This window comes from Protopterus annectens, chromosome 14.part0 (assembly GCF_019279795.1).
Source record: "Protopterus annectens isolate FY-2018-M chromosome 14.part0, PAN1.0, whole genome shotgun sequence".
In the NCBI taxonomy this organism is placed as follows: Eukaryota; Metazoa; Chordata; order Ceratodontiformes; family Protopteridae; genus Protopterus; species Protopterus annectens.
The window spans coordinates 88638062-88661289 of record NC_056748.1 but is presented as its reverse complement, the minus strand read 5'-3'; the positions used below and the strand labels follow the sequence as shown (position 1 = coordinate 88661289).

The window sequence follows — 23228 nt, the reverse complement described above, 5'->3', positions numbered from 1 at the left end:
GACCATATCAGATTAGAAGTTTTGAAACTTCAATAATGTAATATAGACCCTATTCATCCCCCAACTGGGAGTCCCAGGTGATCGACAGACACAGAAAGCAAGTGATTGACAGATACAGAAAGCAGGTCTTCTTGTCAGCTACCTTCAGTCTGTGGGCACTTAATTATTTGGCACATTTCACTGACCTCCAGAGGGATTTGGTCAAGGAACTCACCACTTCCCTCTCTGAGTTGTTGCCTGTCGAGGACCTGAGCAAGTTGTCCCCCAAGCTATCTACCTTTGCTTCTCTGTTAAATTCATTGATGTGGCTGATTTCCAATGCTGCAGAGCTGCTGGTACAGGCATTGCTATTTGTCTCCATGCCTGGCTGCACCTTTGCAGGTTTGCTGAGTCCTTTAGGGAATCCTTCACCAATGCCCCTTTGATGGATCTACCATTTTTGGTCATTCAGTTAAGGAAACACTCTCCCACAGTGAGCAGGAAGGCAAGACCTTGTTGGCTGTGGGAATCAAGTTGTATACCCCTAAGCAGTCCTTTTCTAAGACTCAGTAAGGGACTAGAAAAATATGGTTTCAGAAGTTGCAGTCTTCCTTTCAAGATGCTCAGGATGAGCCCTCTTCTACAGGCCAGTGGAGAGAGTTCAATGGTAGATGCTGCCACAGAGGCAGGGGTGGTCGGCAAAATCAGGGCTCCAGAGAACCCTTTGCTGAGAAGCCCTCCCAGTGCTCCTGATGTGCTGTCCGACTGTCCTGCCCTGGAGGCAGTCAAGGGTCACTTATTGCTGCACCCTTTGACCTGGGCAAATATGAAAAGAGATTGCTGGGTGCTAAACATTATTTCCAGGGGTTATTTCATTCCCTTTTACCATCCACCCCTCTAATCAGGCAGAACCTCCCTGATGCACCACCCCATCAGAGGGAGTTAGCTCAGCAAGAAGTGCTCAAGCTTCTTTATAAAAGATCCATTCAAGAGGTCCCACCAAGACAACAAAAATCTGGAACTTACTCTTGTTTCTTTTTGCTGCCAAAGAAGATGGGGGACCTATGTCCACTTTTGGACCAGTTGGGAGGGTGGCCTAATGGTTAAGGTGTTTGCCTTACAAACATAAGGTGCAGGGTTTGAGTCTCACAAGGGATAATTAGCTAGGCTTAAAATGTCTCACAAGGGCAGTTAGCCTAGTACTAATCCATGAACCTATGTGAGTTAAATATCTCTGTCAAGAAGTCCAAGTTCTGGATTGTCACTGTCCACTTCATCATGCCTCTCCTGCACAAGGATGAGGGGATGTGCTCAGTGGATTTCTAGGATGCATACTATCATATAAAAATAGATAGGTGCTCCAGGAGACATCAGCACTTTTGCTTAGGGGCCAATCATTATCAGTTCAGGACCCTGCCCTTTGGTCTCACCATGGTCCCCCCAGGTGTTCACCAAGTGCATGGCAGAGGTTGCAGCTCACCTGAAACTACAGGGATTCCAAGTGTTTCCTTACTTTGATGATTGGCTCCTCACAGCTCCCACCAGGCATCAACTGGTCACAGCCACTCAGTACATCCTTCACCTGTTGGACCAGTTAGGAATCACCATTAATCTATCTGATTCCATCCCAAAACTTGGAGTTTATCAGAATTCACCTGGACACTGTGTTAGAGATTGTGGCATTGCCTCTCAGGTGGGTTTATCTAATCAGATCTCAAGTTCAGTGCCTCCTAGATCTGTCTCGTCCTCAGGTCTGCTTCATTCCCATGGCCTTAGGGTCCATGGCATTGGCAATCTATCTGGTGCCATTAGACAGGTTCTATATGAGGGTTCTGCAGTGGACACAAGCAGTCCAGTGGTCTTCTCTTTCCCATCCAATGATGGCCTTGATCCGTCTCACCCCAGTGTGCAGGTGTCATCTCCTTTGGTGTATTTAGTCTCCTGACCTCCTAGCAGACAGACCATTTTCTCTTCCTCCCCTCAGTGCCACTGTGACCTTGGATGCTTCACTGTTGGGGGGGCATTACCAGGGAAAGACAGTCCAAGGTACATGGTCCCCTGCAGAGACCAAACTTCACATAAATGTGTTGGAGATGACAACAGTTTTTCTCACATTGCAAGACTTTCAGGACTGCCTCCCTCTGGGTACCATTGAAATTCACATGGGCAATATGTCAGTTGTATGGCACATCAACAAGCAAGGGGGAACATGTGGTTATCTGCTTTGTCAGGAGGTCATGAGGGTGTTGGAATGGGCAATGTCCTCGAGGTGCTTTATTCCTCGGGAGTCCAACATGTTAAAAGACAGACTCAGTAGGGCCATCCTGAGTCCTCATGAGTGGTCTCTAAATCCCTCAGTGGTGAGAGAGATTTTCCTTTGGCGGGGTTATCCAAGCTGCGATCTGTTTGCTTCCCCTTGCAATCACAAATGCAGCCAGTATTTTGTCCTGATTCCACCAGTCAGGGAGTCCCCCAGGGACACTCTCATTCATGATTGGCCACTGGGTGGTCTCCTTTATGTCTATCCTCCTACACCCCTCATTCCCAAAGTGATTCAGAAAGCTCAACGGCTCAAGGCCACCTTGATCATCATCACCCCCTTTTGGCCTTGGCAGGTGTAGTTCCCCTTCCTAAAGTCTCATCTGAAGTATTCCCCTTGCATACTAGATCCTCTTCTGGATCTGATTTCGCATCCCTCCCATCCTCTGATCCCAGATCTTCAGACTCTTTGTCTGACTGTGTGGTTTGTCTATTTCCCATAATTCTAAATCCGTCCAGGCTTGCATCTCCCATCAGAGACATTATTCTGGCCTCTCAGAAGGCCACCACCAGAAAGGTCTACGCTAGTAAATGGAAGAGATTTTCTATTTGGGCCAATCAGCAAAATCTGGACCCTTTCTTGGCTTTCATTCCCGATACCTTGTTATTCTTATCTTCATTTTTTCAGGACAGAGCTAGTTTCTCTACTATCAAGCTGCAGTTGGCGGCCATTTCTAATTTCCATGTGTGCGAGGAACCTACCTTTTCTTCTCACCTGTGTAAGGCCTTTTTGAAAGGGGTTTTCCTGCTTTGGCCTCCTATCAAAAATCTTTCTCCCCCTTGAGACCCTTCCTTTGTACTGCAATCTCTTACACAGAGCACCTTCAAGCCTGCTGCAACTTGTGATATCAAGTTTCTGTCATAGAAGACTGCTTTTCTGGTAGCTATAACATCGGCTAGAAGAGTTTCTGAGTTGCAGCCTCTCATGGGTAATGACGTGTTCCCTTTAGGGAGTTAGGATGACTGTGAAGGTACATCTCATGGGTAATGAGGTGTTCCTTTTAGGGAGTTAAGATGACTGTGAAGGTACATCTCATGGGTAATGAGGCATTCCCTTTAGGGAGTTAGGATGACTGTGAAGTTACATCTCAAAGGTAATGAGGTGTTCCCTTTAGGGAGTTTAGATGCCTGTGAAGGTACATCTCATGGGTAGTGAGATGTTCCCTTTAGGGAGTTAGGATGACTGTGAAGGTACATCTCATGGGTAATGAGGTGTTCCCTTTAGAGAGTTTGGATGCCTGTGAAGGTACATCTCATGGGTAATGAGGTGTTCCCTTTAGGGAGTTTGGATGACTGTGAAGGTAAATCACATGGTTAGTGAAATGTTCCTTTTAGGGAGTTTGGATGACTGTGAAGGTGCACCTCATGAGTAATGAGGTGTTCCCTTTAGGAAATTTGGATGACTGTAAAGGTACATCTCATGGGTAATTAGTGTTCCCTTGAAGGAGTTTGGATGACTGTGAAGGTACATCTCATAGGTAATGAGGTGTTCCCTTTAGAGAGTTTGGATGACTGTGAAGGTACATCTCATGGGTAATGAAGTGTTCCCTTTAGGGAGTTTGGATGACTGTGAAGGTACATCTCATGGGTAATGAGGTGTTCCCTTTAGGAAGTTTGGTTGACTGTGAAGGTACATTTCATGGGAAATTATGTGTTCTGTTTAGGGAGTTTGGATGCCTGTGAAGATTCATCTCATGGGTAATGAGGTGTTCCCTGTAGGGAGTTTAGATGACTGTGAAGGTACATCTCAAGGGTAATGAGCTGTTCCCTTTAGGGAGTTGGATAACTGCGAAGGTACATCTCATGTGTAATGAGATGTTCCCTTAAGGGAGTTTGGATGCCTGTGAAGGTACATCTCATGGGTAATGATGTGTTCCCTTTAGTGAGATTGGAAAACTGTGAAGGTACATCTCATGGGTAATGAGGTGTTCCCTTTAGGGAGTTTGGATGACTATGATGGTACCTCTCATGGGTAATGAGGTGTTCCCTTCAGGGAGTTTGGATGCCTGTGAAGGTCCATCTCATGGTTAATGAGGTGTTCCCTTTATGGAGTTTGAATGACTGTGAAGGTACATCTCATGGTTAATGAGATGATCCCTTTAAGGAGTTTGGATGCCTGAGAAGATACATCTCATGGGTAATGAGGTGGTCCCATTAGGGGGTTTGGATGACTGTGAAGGTACATCTCATGGGTAATGACTCCTTTTAGGGAGTTTGGATGACTGTGAAGGTAGAGCTCATGGGTAATGAGGTGTTCCCTTTAGGGCATTAGGATGACTGTGAAGATACATCTCATGGGTAATGAGATGATCTCTTTAGGGAGTTTGGATGACTGTGAAAGTACATCTCATGTGTAATGAGGAGTTCCCTTCAGGGATCTTGGATGACTGTGAATGTACATCTCATGGTTAATAAGGTGTTCCCTTTAGGGAGTTTGATGACTGTGTAGGTACATCTCATGGGTAATGAGGTGTTCCTTGTATGGAGTTTGGATGACTGTGAAGGTACATATCATGGTTAATGAGATGTTCCCTTTAGGGAGGTAGGATGACTGTGAAGGTACATTTCATGGGTAATGAGGTGTTCCCTTTAGGGAGTTTGGGTGATGGTGAAGGTACATCTCATGGGTTAGTCTCATGGGTAATGATGTGTTCTTTTTTGGGAGTTTGGATGACTGTGAAGCTACATCTGATGTATAATGAGGTGTTCCTTAGGAAGTTTGGATGACTGTGAATGTACATCTTGTGGGTTATGAGGTGTTCCCTTTAGGGAGTTTTGACGACTGTGAAGCTACATCTCATGGGTAATGAGATCTTCACTTTAATGAGTATGGATGACTGTGAAGGTACATCTCATGGATAATGAGGTGTTCCCTTTAGGGAGTTTGGATGACTTTGTAGGTACATCTCATGGATAATGAGGTGTTTCCTTTAGGGAGTTTGGATGACTGTGAAGGTACATCTCATGGGTAATGAGATGTTCTGTTTAGGGAGTTTTGATGCCTGTGAAGGTGCATCTATGGGTAATGAGGTCTTCCCTTGATGGAGTTTGGATGACTGTATAGGTACATCTCATGGGTAATGAGGTGTTCGCTTTAGAGAGTTTGGATACCTGTGAAGGTAAATCTCATGGGTAATGAGGTTTTCCCTTTAGGGAGTTTGGATGACTGTGAAGGTAAATCTCATGGGTAATTGGGTGTTCTCTTTAAGGAGTTTGGATGACTGTGAAGGTACATCTCATGGGTAATGAGGTGTTCCCTTGAGGGAGTTTGGATGACTGTGATGGTACATCTCATGGGTAATGAGATATTCCTTTTAGCGAGTTTGGACGACTGTGAAAGTACATCTCATATGTAATGAGATGTTCCCTTTAGGGAGTTTGGATGTCTGTGAAAGTACATCTCATGGGTAATGAGGTGTTCCCTTAAGTGAGTTTGGATGACTCTGAAGGTACATCTCATAGGTAGTGAGGTGTTCCCTTTTGGGAGATTGGATGACTGTGAAGGTGTATCTCATGGGTAATGAGGTTTTCCATTTAGTGAGTTTGGATTACTGTGAAGGTACATCTCATGGGTAATGAGGTGTTCCATTTGGGAGTTTGGATGACTGTGAAGGTATGTCTCATGTGTAATGAGATGTTCCCATTAGGGAGTTTGCCTGACTGTGAAAGTACATCTCATGGGTAATGAGGTGTTCATTTAGGGAGTTTGAATGCCTGTGAAGGTACATCTCATGGGTAATAAAATATTCCATTTAGACAGTTTGTATGACTGTGAAGGTACATCTCATGGGTAATGAGTGTTCCCTTTACGGAGTTTGGATTACAGTGAAGGTACTTCTCATGGGTAATGAGGTGTTCCCTTGTTCCCTTTAGGGAGTTTGGATAACTCAAAGTATATCTGAAGGGTAATGAGGTGTTCCCTTTAGGGAGTTTGGATGACTGTGAAGGTGCATCTCATGGGTAATGAGGTCTTCCCTTTTGGAAGTTTGGATGACTGTGATGGTACATCTCATGGGTAATGAGGTGTTCCCTTTAGGGAGTTTGGATGACTCAAAGTGTATCTCAAGGGTAATGAGGTGTCCCCTTTAGAGAGTTTGGATGACTGTGAAGGTACATCTCATGGTTAATGAGATGTTCCCTTTAGGGAGTTTGGATGACTGTGAAGGTACATCTCATGGGTAATGAGGTGTTCCCATTAGGGAGGTAGGATGACTGTGAAGGTACATTTCATGGGTAATGAGGTGTTCCATTTAGGGAGTTTGGGTGATGGTGAAGATACATCTCACGGGTTCATCTCATGGGTAATGAGGTGTTCCCTTTAGGGAGTTTGGATGCCTGTGAGGGTACATCACATGGGCGATGAGGTGTTCCCTTTAGGGAGTTTTAATGACTTTGAAGGTACATCTCATGGGTAATGACTCCTTTTAAGGAGTTTGGAAGACTGTGAAGGTAGAGCTCATAGGTAAAAAGGTGTTCCCTTTAGGGCATTAGGATGACTGTGAAGGTACATTTCATGGGTAATGAGGTGTTCCCTTTAGGGAGTTAGGATGACTGTGAAGGTACAACTCAAGGGTAATGAGGTTTTCCCTTTATGGAGTTTGGATGACTGTGAAGGCACTTCTCATGGGTAATGAGGTGTTCCCTTTAAAGAGTTTGGATGACTGTGAAGGTACATCTCATGGGTAATGAGGTGTTCTCTTTGGGGAGTTTGGATGACTGTGAAGGTACATCTCATGGTTAGTGAGATATTCCCTTTAGGGAGTTTGGATGACTGTGAAGGTACATCTCATGGGTAATGAGGTGTTCTCTTTGGGGAGTTTGGATGACTGTGAAGGTACATCTCATGGTTAGTGAGATATTCCCTTTAGGGAGATTGGATGACTGTGAAGGTGCATCTCATAGGTAATGAGATGTTCCCTTTAGGGAATTGGATGGCTGTAAAGGTACATCTCATGGGTAATGAGGTGTTCTCTTGAGGGAGTCTGGATGATTGTGTGTTTGGATGTCTGTGAAAGTACATTTCATGGGTAATGAGGTGTTCCTTTTTGGGAGTTTGGATGACTCTGAAGGTACATCTCATGGGTAGTGAGGTGTTCCCTTTTGGGAGTTTGGATGACTGTGAAGGTATATCTCATGGGTAATGAGGTTTTCCATTTAGGGAGTTTGGATGACTGTAAAGGTACATCTCATGGGTAATGAGGTGTTCCATTTGGGAGTTTGGATGACTGTGAAGGTATGTCTCATGTGTAATGAGGTGTTCCCTTTAGGGAGTTTGGATGACTGTGAAGGTATATCTCATGGGTAATGAGATGTTCCCTTTAGGGAGTTTGCCTGACTGTGAAAGTACATCTCATGGGTAATGAGGTGTTCCTTTTAGGGAGTTTGGATGCCTGTGAAGGTACATCTCATGGGTAATGAAATATTCCATTTAGACAGTCTGTATGACTGTGAAGGTACATCTCATGGGTAATGAGTGTTCCCTTTACGGAGTTTGGATTACAGTGAAGGTACTTCTCATGGGTAATGAGGTGTTCCTTTTTGGAAGTTTGGATGACTGTGAAGGTACATCTCATGGGTAATGAGGTGTTCCCTTTAGGGAGTTTGGATGACTCAAAGTATATCTCAAGGGTAATGAGGTGTTCCCTTTAGGGAGTTTGGATGACTGTGAAGGTACATCTCATGGGTAATGAGGTGATCCCTTTTGGAAGTTTGGATGACTGTGAAGGTACATGTCATGCGTAATGAGGTGTTCCCATTAGGGAGGTAGGATGACTGTGAAGGTACATTTCATGGGTAATGAGGTGTTCCCTTTAGGGAATTTGGGTGATGGTGAAGATACATCTCATGGGGTTCATCTCATGGGTAATGAGGTGTTCCCTTTAGGGAGTTTGGATGCCTGTGAAGGTACATCACATGGGTGATGAGGTGTTCCCTTTAGGGAGTTTTAATGACTTTGAAGGTACATCTCATGGGTAATGACTCCTTTTAAGGAGTTTTGAAGACTGTGAAGGTAGAGCTCATGGGTAATGAGGTGTTCCCTTTAGGGCATTAGGATGACTGTGAAGGTACATTTCATGGGTAATGAGGTGTTCCCTTTAGGGAGTTAGGATGACTGTGAAGGTACATCTCAAGGGTAATGAGGTTTTCCCTTTATGGAGTTTGGATGTCTGTGAAGGTACATCTCATTGGTAATGAGATGTTCCCTTTAGGGAGTCAGGATGACTGTGAAGGCACTTCTCATGGGTAATGAGGTGTTCCCTTTAAAGAGTTTGGATGACTGTGAAGGTACATCTCATGGGTAATGAGGTGTTCTCTTTGGGGAGTTTGGATGACTGTTAAGGTACATCTCATGGTTAGTGAGATATTCCCTTTAGGGAGTTTGGATGACTGTGAAGGTACATCTCATGGGTAATGAGGTGTTCTCTTTGGGGAGTTTGGATGACTGTGAAGGTACATCTCATGGTTAGTGAGATATTCCCTTTAGGGAGTTTGGATGACTGTGAAGGTACATCTCATAGGTAATGAGATGTTCCCTTTAGGGAATTGGATGGCTGTAAAGGTACATCTCATGGGTAATGAGGTGTTCTCTTGAGGGAGTCTGGATGATTGTGTAGGTACTTCACAGGCATCCAAACTCCTTAAAAAGAACACCTCATTACCCATGAGATGTACTTTCACAGTCAGGCATACTCCCTAAAGGGAACATCTCATTACCCATGAGATATACCGTCACAGTCATCCAAACTCCCTAAAGGGAACACCTCATTACACATAAGACATACCTTCACAGTCATCCAAACTCCCAAATGGAACACCTCATTACCCATGAGATGTACCTTCACAGTCATCCAAACTCCCTTAATGGAAAACCTCATTACCCATGAGATATACCTTCACAGTCATCCAACCTCCCAAAAGGGAACACCTCACTACCCATGAGATGTACTTTCACAGTCATCCAAACTCCATAAAGGGAACACTCATTACCCATGAAATGTACCTTCACAGTCATACAAACTGTCTAAATGGAATATTTCATTACCCATGAGATGAACCTTCACAGGCATCCAAACTCCCTAAAAGGAACACCTCATTACCCATGAGATGTACTTTCACAGTCAGGCAAACTCCCTAAAGGGAACATCTCATTACCCATGAGATGTACCATCACAGTCATCCAAACTCCCTAAAGGGAACACCTCATTACACATTAGATATACCTTCACAGTCATCCAGGCTTCCCAAATGGAACACCTCATTACCTATTAGCTGTACCTTCACAGTTATCCAAACTCCCTAAACGGAACACCTCATTACCCTTGAGATATACCTTCACAGTCATCCAAACTTCCAAAGGGGAACACCTCATTACCCATGAGATGTACCTTCACAGTCATCCAAACTCCATAAAGGGAACACCTCATTACCCATGAGATGTACCTTCACAGTCATCCAAACTCCATAAAGGGAACACTCATTACCCATGAGATGTACCTTCACAGTCATACAAACTCCCTAAAGGGAACACCTCATTACACATGAGACATACCTTCACAGTCATCCAAACTCCCTAAAGGGAACACCTCATTACCCATGAGATGTACCTTCACAGTCATCCAAACTCCCTAAAGGGAACACCTCATTACCCATGAGATGTACCTTCACAGTCATCCAAACTCCCAAAAAGGAACACCTCATTACCCATGAAATGTACCATCACAGTCGTCCAAACTCCCTAAAGGGAACACCTCATTACCCATGAGATGTACTTTCTCAGTCGTCCAAACTCCCTAAAGGGAATATCTCATTATCAATGAGATGTACCTTCACAGTCATCCAAATTCCCTAACGGGAACATCTCATTACCCATGAAATGTACCTTCATAGTCATCCAAACTCTCTAAAGGGAACATCTCATTTCGAATGAGATGTACCTTCACAGTCGTTCAAACTCCCTAAAGGGAATACCTCATTACCTATGAGATGTATCTTCACAGTCATTCAAACTCCCTAAAGGGAACACCACATTACCCATGAGATGTATCTTCACAGTTATTCAAACTCCCTAATGGGAACATCTCATTACCCATGAGATGTACCTTCACAGTTATCCAAACTCCCTAAAGGGAACACCTCGTTAACCATGAAATGTACCTTCACATTCAACCAAACGCCCAAAAGGGAAGACCTCATTACCCATGAGATGTACCTTCACAGTCATCCAAACTCCCTACAGGGGACACCTCATAACCCACAAGAGGTACCTTCACAGTTACCCAAACTCTTTAAAGGGAACACCTCATTACCCAGGAGATGTACTTTAACAGTCATCCAAACTCCCTAAAGGGAACACCTCACTACCCATGAGATGTACCTACACAGTCATCCAAACTCCTTAAAGGGAACACCTTATTACCCTTGAGATGTACCTTCACAGTCATCCAAACTCCCTAAGGGAACACCTCATTACCCATGAGATGTACCTTCACAGTCATCTAAACTCCCTACAGGGAACACCTCATTACCCACGAGATGAATCTTCACAGGCATACAAACTCCATAAAGGGAACACCTCATTACCAATGAGATGTACCTTCACAGTCATTCAAAATCCCTAAAGGCAACACCACATTACCCATGAAATGTACCTTCACAGTTATCCAAACTCCCTAAAGGGAAGACCTCATTATCCATGAGATGTACTTTCAAGGTCACACAAACTCCTTAAAGGGAACACCTCATTACCCATGAGATGTACCATTACAGTCATCCAAACTCTCTCAAGGGATCACCTCATTACCCATGAGATGTACCTTCACAGTCATCCAAACTCCCTAAAGAGAACACCTCATTACCCATGAAATGTACCTTCACAGTAATTAAGACTCCTTAAAGAGAACACCCCATTACCCATGAGATTTACCTTCACAGTCATCCAAACTCCCTAAAGGGAAAACCTCATTAGCCATGAGATTTACCTTCACAGACATCCAAACTCTATAAAGCGAACACCTCATTACCCATGAGATGTACCCACACAGTCATCCAAACTCCATCAAGGGAAGACCTCAGTACACATCTCATGGGTAATGAAATATTCCATTTAGACAGTTTGTATATGGGTAATGAAATATTCCATTTAGACAGTTTGTATGACTGTGAAGGTACATCTCATTGGTAATGAGTGTTCCGTTTATGGAGTTTGGAAGACTGTGAAGGTACATCTCATGGGTAATGAGGTGTTCCCTTTTGGAAGTTTGGATGACTGTGAAGGTACATCTCATGGGTAATGATGTGTTACCTTTAGGGAGTTTGGATGACTCAAAGCATATCTCAAGGGTAATGAGGTGTTCCCTTTAGTGAGTTTGGATGACTGTGAAGGTACATCTCATAGGTAGTGAGGTATTCCCTTTAGGGAGTTTGGATGACTGTGATGGTACATTTCATGGGTAATGAGGTGTTCCTTTTTGGGAGTTTGGATGACTCTGAAGGTACATCTCATGGGTAGTGAGGTGTTCCCTTTTGGGAGTTTGGATGACTGTGAAGGTATATCTCATGGGTAATGAGGTTTTCCATTTAGGGAGTTTGGATGACTGTGAAGGTACATCTCATGGGTAATGAGATGTTGCATTTGGGAGTTTGGATGACTGTGAAGGTATGTCTCATGTGTAATGAGGTGTTCCCTTTAGGGAGTTTGGATGACTGTGAAGGTATGTCTCATGGGTAATGAGATGTTTCCTTTAGGGAGTTTGCCTGACTGTGAAAGTACATCTCATGGGTAATGAGGTGTTCCTTTTAGGGAGTTTGGATGCCTGTGAAGGTACATCTCATGGGTAATGAAATATTCCATTTAGACAGTTTGTATGACTGTGAAGGTACATCTCATGGGTAATGAGTGTTCCCTTTATGGAGTTTGGATGACTGTGAAGGTACATCTCATGGGTAACAAGGTGTTCCCTTTGGAAGTTTGGATGACTGTGAAGGTACATCTCATGGGTAATGAGGTGTTCCCTTTAGGGAGTTTGGATGACTCAAAGTATATCTCAAGGGTAATGAGGTGTTCCCTTTAGGGAGTTTGGATGACTGTTAAGGTACATCTCATGAGTAATGAAGTGTTCCCTTTTGGAAGTTTGGATGACTGTGAAGGTACATCTCATGGGCAATGAGGTGTTCCCTTTAGGGAGTTTGTAATGAGGTGTTCCCTTTAGGGAGTTTGGATGACTGTGAAGGTACATCTCATGGGTAATGAGGTGTTCCATTTGGGGAGTTTGGATGACTGTGAAGGTATGTCTCATGTGTAATGAGGTGTTCCCTTTAGGGAGTTTGGATGACTGTGATGGTACATCTCATGGGTAATGAGATGTTCCCTTTAGGGATTTTGCCTGACTGTGAAAGTACATCTCATGGGTAATGAGTTGTTCCTTTTAGGGAGTTTGGATGCCTGTGATCATCTCATGGGTAATGAAATATTCCATTTAGACAGTTTGTATGACTGTAAAGGTACATTTCATGGGTAATGAGTGTTCCCTTTATGGAGTTTGGATGACTGTGAAGGTACATCTCATGGGTAGTGAGGTGTTCCCTTTTGGGAGTTTGGATGACTGTGAAGGTATATCTCATGGGTAATGAGGTTTTCCATTTAGGGAGTTTGGATGACTGTGAAGGTTCATCTCATGGGTATTGAAATATTCCATTTAGACAGTTTGTATGACTGTGAAGGTACATTTCATGGGTAATGAGTGTTCCCTTTATGGAGTTTGGATGACTGTGAAGGTACATCTCATGGGTAGTGAGGTGTTCCCTTTTGGGAGTTTGGATGACTGTGAAGGTATATCTCATGGGTAATGAGGTTTTCCATTTAGGGAGTTTGGATGACTGTGAAGGTACATCTCATGGGTAATGAGGTGTTCCATTTGGGAGTTTGGATGACTGTGAAGGTATGTCTCGTGTAATGAGGTGTTCCCTTTAGGGAGTTTGGATGACTGCAAAGGTATATCTCATGGGTAATGAGATGTTCCCTTTAGGGAGTTTGCTTGACTGTGAAAGTACATCTCATGGGTAATGAGGTGTTCCTTTTAGGGAGTTTGGATGCCTGTGAAGGTACATCTCATGGGTAATGAAATATTCCATTGAGACAGTTTGTATGACTGTGAAGGTACATCTCATGGGTAATGAGTGTTCCGTTTATGGAGTTTGGATGACTCTGAATGTACATCTCATGGGTAATGAGGTGTTTCCTTTTGGAAGTTTGGTTGACTGTGAAGGTACATCCCATGGGTAATGAAGTGTTACCTTTAGGGAGTTTGGATGACTCAAAGTATATCTCAAGGGTAATGAGGTGTTCCCTTTAGGGAGTTTGGATGACTGTGAAGGTACATCTCATGGGTAATGAGGTGTTCTCTTTTGGAAGTTTGGATGACTGTGAAGGTACATCTCATGAGTAATGAGTTGTTCCCTTTAGGGTGTTTGGATGACTCAAAGTATATCTCAAGGGTAATGAGGTGTTCCCTTTAGGGAGTTTGGATGACTGTGATGGTATATCTCATGGGTAATGAGGTGTTCCATTTGGGGAGTTTGGATGACTGTGAAGGTATGTCTCATGTGTAATGAGGTGTTCCCTTTAGGGAGTTTGGATGACTGTGATGGTACATCTCATGGGTAATGAGATGTTCCCTTTAGGGAGTTTGCCTGACTGTGAAAGTACATCTCATGGGTAATGAGGTGTTCCTTTTAGGGAGTTTGGATGCCTGTGAAGGTTTATCTCATGGGTAATGAAATATTCCATTTAGACAGTTTGTATGACTGTGAAGGTACATTTCATGGGTAATGAGTGTTCCCTTTATGGAGTTTGGATGACTGTGAAGGTACATTTCATGGGTAATGAGTGTTCCCTTTATGGAGCTTGGATGACTGTGAAGGTATTTTGCACTGAACAGCGAATCACCTCATCAACAGGGTGACCTGCACTGCAGTGCTTTTGACTATAAGTACCAAACACAAGCATCATGCATATACCACAGATGTATGATTAAGCAATAATTAATGATGGCGTTGTGAGATGATTAAAATTTACTCATGATGAGTGCTAGAGTTGCTTAGCAGGACTTTGCTTTTATGTTGTAAAGGAAGCACAAACCCAGTCAATATATTACTTTCTCATTTTGACAAAGCTTTTTAAAGTGAATTTTTTTGAACACTGTTGTGCATTGCACTATGCAAGCATAATTCACCTTTTCCTATAGGCTTTATGAATTTTATTTACAGCAGGACAAATAAAAATGGTAGCTGTGGGTGAAGTGGTGATAGGGCAACCCCCTTTGCTTAATATACCATCATGTGAAGTCACGCACCTATGAGAAAAGGTTATTTTAGGTAGGTAGGTAAATTATTTAACTGTGTTTTTGACACAGAATAGTGCATGACTGCTGACTTTGTTGCATACAGACTGTGAAGGAATACATTTTTGTAAGTTATGTTTTCTGTTTTTGTTTACTTGTTTTGGGATGTTTTGAGCTTATTTGTTTAGGGATACTTTGAGCATAATGCTGTGATATGGCTCATGTTTGCATTTCTCATTTTGCAACCACTCGTGGAAGATTGTTAATAGTCACCCTCTGATCCAAAGTGAAGAGAATTATTCTTTACATGACTTCACTCTTGCTTCTTGCTTTGTCCATGTTGTAGCCTGTAATCTCTTTACCTATTTTATGCAGTGTAAAGGGCTAAAATATTCTTAGACTATTCAATCTGTTCTTGCAGTATTTATTTTGAGACTGTTGTCCTCCCTCTGAATGTGACCGTTATTTTAGACAGTTATTAACATTTATATCCATTTTTGTAGAAAAGTATCCAGTGGCAGATTCCCTACACGTTTGGAAGGCATCCTCAATAATACCAATACACAAACAAGAGAACACCCTTCTTCTCATCATATATCATCCCACTATCAAATTCTAGAAAGTGCATCTTCTCAACAGTTATCCTAATGATGAAAACTAAAAAGACATGCTGTTTGGCATAGCTACGTGTCTATTCTAAACCCCACCCCCTCCCTGAACTAGTCTGTTACCATACTATGGTGGTGGGGGGGAGGTTAACTTACTTTCTTGCATAGCACTTTAAATATCTTGGTTTCCATCTAGATACCTGACTTACATTCTACTGACATCTCATTTATATAAGTACTAAATTAAAGAGCCTCCCTGGTATCAGTCACAGCATTTCCCCACCCCTAGCACCCATCACAAGATGCACCATCAAAGAAGATTTACTTCTTGCCCTGGCCTTGAGGTGCAGGGATCAAGTCCTGACCATGATCCAGATGGCCTGAGCTCAATTAGCAGTTCAGATTCTGGAAGGGCTGAGGCAGGGGATATGGATGTAAGCCTTCATTCTTGTGTCCCCCTTCCTGATGGAAGGAAGGTGGCCAGACACACCAAATTACTAGCCAATAGCACAGGGATGAAGGAACACAGGTAGCCGCTATTGGGTTGGGGTGGCATGTTCTGCCAAATATTGAAGCTTCGCTGTGGTGAAAATGGGGAGCCTACACTGTCACACTCTTGCCATGCAGGATCTAATTGCAAAGCTGGCTCTGTATCCTCACAGACATTAACTGGGAAAAATTCCCATAGACCTTTTTGGAAAACAAATCCTATAGACTATAGTGACAAAATGCAACAAAAGCACTAAAAAAAACAAATGCTGTACAAATACACAACACCACAAACAACTGAATAAAACTACCAAACACTAATACAAAATAATATAACATAAAAAATGCCTGGGATTTAAAACAAATCCCTAAAGCTTGCATAAACCACCTACAGTGGGTAGAACAATTTATACAAGTGTGTAAAATGCAATTCAGAGACAGCTTTAGCTGCAAAGGGAAGACAGGCTCTTATTATCAGCTAATTTTTGTGTCTTTGAATCATCATTATTTAGATTAAGTGTTACAAAGCACTTTGCTGTGGTAATTACCACTGGTGGTCCTTGCATCACGTTGCTACAGCCACTCACCTCATTCACTCTGTCACACACACACATACACTATAAGAGGTACAGTTGAATACACATATAAGATATCACAGTTAAGTGTATTAAGAAAAATGTCAATAACGTAACTTTGAGTAATGTGGTTAGAATATTAAAAACTTGTGAAGACACGTTTTGCAAGACGTAACATGAATATGAAGCGTGAGAGTTACATGTCGATTATATCATATCAGAAATACGACTTAGGAATGCACGACAAGCACAAACACCAATAGCATTATCAAGTAGGTGTTTCAACATAGTAGGCCTGGATAATATTTTATACACCTACCATTTATTATTTTATTTATTTATTTTACATTTGTTTACTGGGAAAGTCTGACTGGACGAGGTCCATCTTCAGTGGAGGCCTGGGGAGAAAAGCTCCACAATAATAGGAAATAAGACATTATACAGAAATGCAGAAATACAAAACGAATACAGCAGTACAGAGAATACAAAAATCTTCGTGAAAATACAAAACGAATACAGAATTACAGAGAATACAGAATACACAAATCTTAGTGAAAATGCAAAACGAATACAGCAGTACAGAGAATACAGAATACAAAAATCTTTGTGAAAATACAAAACGAATACAGAATTACAGAGAATACAGAATACAAAAATCTTAGTGAAAATACAAAAAGGATACAGCAGTACAGAGAATACAGAATACAAAAATCTTAGCGATCATTTGAGTCATGGATAGACGTTATATCCAAAGAACAAAATGTTCATATTAATCCACAGTTGACTGCAATGATAATACTTAGCTCAGATAGGTTTCAGTTAGACATACTGACCTTACAGAGGGTATAATATTAGGTGCGAGAGGTAAAAGGAGGAGGAGACACAGGCAAAGTATTATGTAGTACATAGATATAACCTTGAGTCTCTAAGATGTGATTTAAGTACGTTTTTGAATTGTGTAATATTTTGAGCAGAAGTCACAGATAAAGGGAGGTACCTATCAGATAGATATCTAAGATCTAACTCCCAAAATCTGATAGAATTGTATAAACCTGCCCGCCCACCAGGCAAACATCTACTATCCTTCTCTCTAGCACGCCACTGGAATTCACTCCCACCTATCATCCATACCACTAGCAGCCTCTCCTCCTTCAAAACCTTACTTCACTCACACATAACATCCCAGTGGGAATTCTCCTGCTCCTGTTCCTACATAAACTCCCTTAACTTAAGTCACTCTCTAGGACCTAATATATCTGTAAATACCCTCCTGTTGTTTTATAACTTCTATTAATCAGCTGTAGGAACCAACATATTTTGTAAATATTTTTGATTGTTTCTAAAGAATTCTGCTTTTGCATTGCACTAATTTGCTCCTTCAAATGCCAATATGCTATATTTCTGTACTTTGTATTTTTATAACTTGCTTTTATTATGTAATTTGTATTTTTCTGCAGCTTTTCTCTCCAGGACTCCATTGAAAATGGACTCCTCATGGCCCAAGGGACCATCCTGGCAAATAAACTGCAAATAAATAATAAATAAATAAATATTTTTATAATAATTATACTAGTAGGTAGAGGAGTTTAAGTAGAGTCAATAAAAGGGGGTAGTAGTGAAAAACTGGTATATAATAGGTAATTACTTTCTTTTGGATCTATGTTGGTAATTCAAAGGTGAGTGGTTACTGATTTTTTTTTTGTAGAGGAAGGATTTTCAGTTTGGTGTGTAAAAGTAAGTTTATTACATACAGACTGCAGGATATCTCAGAGTAGCTGGTAAACACTTGGATTTGTGTAGATGTTATAGATGTAGGTTTGTGAGGTAGGTGTATTGTTACGAGTGATGTTAGGTGTAGCAGGAGACAGAAATATAGAGAAAGAGACAGGAGTAGTGTATTAGTAAGAGAGACATTGTAGATGAAAGGGAAGTTGTTAGTGATGACTGGATAAGTATTGGTATTAAGAGATAGGTTGTGCTAGTAGGATAGTTGTAGGGCTGACAACAAGGAGAGGTGAAAGAATTAATAGGTTAAATTAGTGTTGGTCCCTTAGAATGCATTGTTAGAGGAGGTTTGGTTTAATTAGTGACTGATTTGAAGTTGAGTGTGATTGGATTCAGTAGTGGAGAGGGAGAAGTTTAGGTAAGTAGAAATATAATTAATGTTAGTGTGGGTGAGAATGGGGGTAGGGTAGGGGAGCGGACTGAGCCCAAGGATAGCTAGGGCAAACAGAACAGTTGGACCTAGGCCAGTCATGCTATTTTATACAGCTGAGGGATTCTCTAAATCAGTAGGCAGCATAAATTACCTACTGCAGACATTTATGGGGGAAGTACATGACTAGCATTAACTACTCCACTGGGATGCCTCTTTAACCTACAGTATTGCCAGCAGGATGAGCCACTGTGGTGATTCTTCCAGCTATCAAAAATTACTATGCAGACCTGTCCCTGCATTGGAAGGGGTTACTACGAGGGCTTGGTCACTTGTGTTAGGTTTCTGTCCACAGTAACCATTTCTGATTCCTATAGAATATGTTTCATTCACTTCGATGGAAGAAAATAGTGAGACTGCTAAACGTACAGAAACCTAAAAGTCACTCCTCCAGTACATACAGATTTCCAATTTAAATTAAACATAAAACGTTTATAGCAAACATCAATGTCTAAAATAGTAATAAAAGCAGAAAACGCAACAGTGACAATATAAATCCAAATGTAGAAACAATTAATTTAACATGCATCAGTACAAAAAACAATCAACTCAACACTGTCACAATAACTCAGCTGCTGTTGCCGGGTTGGTATAATGGTTAAGGTGTTTACCTCACAGTTACATGGTACAGGGTTTGATTCTCACCTTTGAAAATGAAATTGGCTAGATGATGTTCCTCACCCAATGAACTGTCTTCACTTGTCAGATCTGACCATAAGACAGTATTGTTTGAAATAAAAATTAAATCTGAGGACGGAGAAAAAACAAAAAACCTTTAGGAAGTATTCCAAGGTTAACATCTCTCTACCAAGAAACACCTTGCCTAAATTCCAAGCATCCCCAACCCAGTAAACACCATAGCATATGCTGAGCTCTTTACAAAATCCCTGTACAGCCATATTGATAGCTATATAGACTGAGCTGTGCTCACTCGTATTAAGAATAAGAGAAACTCAAAAGACAAACCACCCTGGTGGAATCACAGTATCAATCATTTATTTATTTATTGATTTATTTTTATTGCGCATTTGTTAACTGGGTTGGTCCAACTAAGCTAAAAGCCCATTTTTAGCAGAGACCCAAGGAGAAAAGCTCTAGTGCAATACAATACCATATACATAATTAAAAAATGTACATTGAAATAGGCAGTAGAAGAAAAATAGGTGACATAATGCAATTAGTATGGAGATATAATGCAAGTCGAAATGAATTAAAAATTGGTAAATAGCAAGGCAGATGCAATGGCATACAAAAATGAATACTAAATCTAATTTCAAGTGATTTTCGTGATAAGGAAGAAAATTTCAAAATTGAAAACATACATATATTCATAGATTGTAGCAGAGAAAGAAAACAAAGGGTGAAGTATAGCTTGCTATATCAATTAAAATATCAATCATTTATAAAACAAAAGTAAAAAAAAAATCTTGTTGAAGCATAGGAGGAACAAAGCCCAACATACTAAAAGTCCCCTGACTGATCTAAATAGGCAACTAAGAGGGATAATTAATATGTCAAAGGCTAAATTTGAAGAAACAATAGCTTCTCTTGCAAAGGACAACCACAAAGCTTTCTACAGCTGTCTGTAACCTCAGAGGAAATACACAACAATGCGAAGGCCATTGTCAACCTATTGTCTGATAGGTTCAGCTCAAATATCTCCCCCTACTCCCCCCGATAGTCGAAGGAAAATACTGCATACTACAGGCCCCCTACCATTACTAGGGAACAGGTCATCAATGCACTTTCCAAGGCCAAAACCACTACATCGATGGGCCCCATTCCTGGATGCTTACTAAATATCATAAAACATGACCTCTCTAGTCCACTTAAATCACTTTTCAACTGGAACCTTTAGTCAGGTTTTGTACCCAAGGAATGGAAGATGGCTACAGTCATTCCCCTGCACAAAGGAGGTCCAACCTCTGATCTGGTTAACTACAGGTCCATGAGTCTGACCAGCCTCATATGAAAGGCCGTGGAAAGAATCATCATGGATATAATAAATGAGGACATAGGTAACATGCAAACACTAGACCCAGCACAGTTTGGCTTTGTTAAAGGAAGGTCATACCTATTAAATCTGATGGACCTCTTTGAATGGGTTACCAGAGCTATGGATGAGGTCAAGACTGTGCACACAGCTTACCACGACCTGAGCAAGGCTTTTGATACAATACCTCACTCCCGCATTATAGACAAGCTCACTAAATTAGGTATAAACCTTTTTATCACCTGGATGGGTAGCCAGCTGGCTCACTGATAGAACTCAGGTAAAAACAGGTGAGGCCACCTCCACCAAGAGGTCAGTCACTAGCAGAGTCCCCAGGGCTCGGTCCTGGGTCCACTCCTTTTTGGCATTTATTTCTCTAAAGTGGAAGCAAAAGCTGAAGTTTTATGGCTGACTACGTTTGAAGATGATTGCAAGCTGAGAGTTATCACCAACACGCCTGCAGATACTAGCATTCCTGAAGAAGGCTAATTTCTGACTAATAAATAGTGCCAAAGCCATGGTCTTAAACTCAATGCTAAAAATGCATAATTGTACCCTTTAGGAAGTCAACCATCCCAGCTAATTATTATGTTAATAATACAGCCCCATAAGAGTTGACCCAGTGGTCAGGGGTCTGGGTACACATGTAGACAGTATCAACATGTGGCCACAGTGGTGTGGAACTCCTTTTATGTTTTGCAACCTTTAATTAAGGGCATGGCATCTAGGTCCAAAGAGGTCACTATCCCACTGTACTCTGCCCTTATCAGACCAATCATAGAGTATAGTGCTCCATTTGGTATGTACCTGACCAGACATATGCAGCAACTAGAGCAATCTCAAAGGTTCCTTACAAAATTAATACAAGGCATAACAAACTTGCCTTATGCAGGGTGTTTTAAAGCCCTTTCCCTCTACTCAGTCTTCTACAGATTGCAGTCTGAGGGGTGATCTATGTCTGCCTTACAAGGCATCTGCAAACCCCACACTTATGAATCTCCTGGATATTCGTAATTCAAACAGTACCAGAAATAGAAGGTTTACAGACCTGAATTTCATAGATTCATTTTTTTTCAACTTTCTTTTTATGTGGCATATTCCCCTTATAGGTTTATAGGTTCATAGATTAGTATTAGGCTAACTGTTCTTGTGGGTCATTTTAAGCCTAGATAGTTATCTTATGTGAGAATCAAACTCTGCACCTTGTGTTTGTAAGGTAAGCACCTTAACCATTATGCCAGCCTCCCTCTCCCACAGTCCTCTGTGACATAAACTGAACATGCTGAAAAGACAGATATGTATTCCATAGACTGCCCTTTCTATCGAACAGTCTTCCCATCTACGTGAAGCTGAGTTTGTCTATTACACAATTTAAGCACAAGATGGACTAATGGATGGGGAATAGAATATCTACACTAGGCCTGGCATGCATGTCCCTTACAGACAGAGGTAGCTTATAAATGTCTGGCCCCCAATGTCTTTTTTGGATACAGGACATCATTATTCATTTGGGAAAATGTGACTAGGCTGAGAAAGCCCCCCTCCTACACACACACATGCACACACAGGCCATTAGTGTAGTAACAATGTATGAATCTATTAAAACTGCCCTCAAGGGATGCTTCCCTATAAATTTGAGATGTTTCATATTGTTTAGGGTTCCTGATTTTCACCCAAGAAGCCCAGGTTTGACTCCCACTAATGGAATAGGCCACTCTTCTGGGAGTGGGCTTGGCATAATTGTTAAGGTCTTCACATTAAAATCAGAAGGTACAGGGTTTGATTCTGAACTCAGATTATTGGCTAGGCTTTTAACGGCCACTCAGGACAGTTAGTCTTGTATTCACCTATGAACTAAAACAAACTGTATGGAATATCCCTACTATAAAACCAACAAAAAAAGAAAAGAAAAAAAGAAATCATAGACAACAACAAATATTAAGTAAACAGTCTCTACAAATGTACAACAAAACTCTACAATGCAAGGCAAAATTAAAAAAGGATAAAAAAACTAATAGAAAGACGGGAAACAAAACAGGGAAAATATATATAGTACAAAAACGTGAAATCACTAAATAAAATAAATATAAAAGGTCAAAATAACATCAAGAAAGAACTGAAAAACAAACCAATGGACAAAAAAGAAAAAAGCCCATCAAACAATGGGGTATCATTTATAAGTGGAATAATACAAATTCATCGAGTCTCGATTCCCTGAAATTCAACATGATGAAAAGAACTGCACAAAAACGGTGTTTACAGTGTTTGTTTGCAGGGGCTTGCCCTCCTGTACCCCACTAAGTTACATATTCAACTCCACAGTCGCACTATAAGAAGGAATGACGCAAACAAATGGAAATGACACTTGATGCCTGCACAATTCTCATATAAAGACTTTTAGTGGAAATGTCAGCATTGTTGGGGAACTGAGTTTGGGGGAGTTGAGGCTTGAGGAACTGGCATTTGTTGGGCAGTAGTGTAATGAACAATGAGTTCCTTGAAGTTATGAGAGCCACAAAAAATGACAAAAGAAGGAAAAAACGTCCCTTAACTACTGAAACAAAGTAATAATATGGTATATAGCATATATACAGCACTCCCACAATGATGTGTCAAGATACAACATGGTGAGGAACCAACTCAGTAAGCACAACTAGCTGGGAATTCAGCCCAATGAAAACAATAAAAATACTCATTTTTGCAGTGGGCAAG

At 41.4% G+C, this 23228-nt stretch overlaps 1 protein-coding gene across 1 annotated transcript in view; it reads left to right on the top strand.

Moving 5' to 3' along the window:
• LOC122788628 (inactive pancreatic lipase-related protein 1-like) overlaps positions 1-23228 on the top strand; it is a 659185-nt gene that overhangs the window by 211454 nt on the left and 424503 nt on the right. The gene's annotated exons all lie outside the window — the stretch shown is intronic.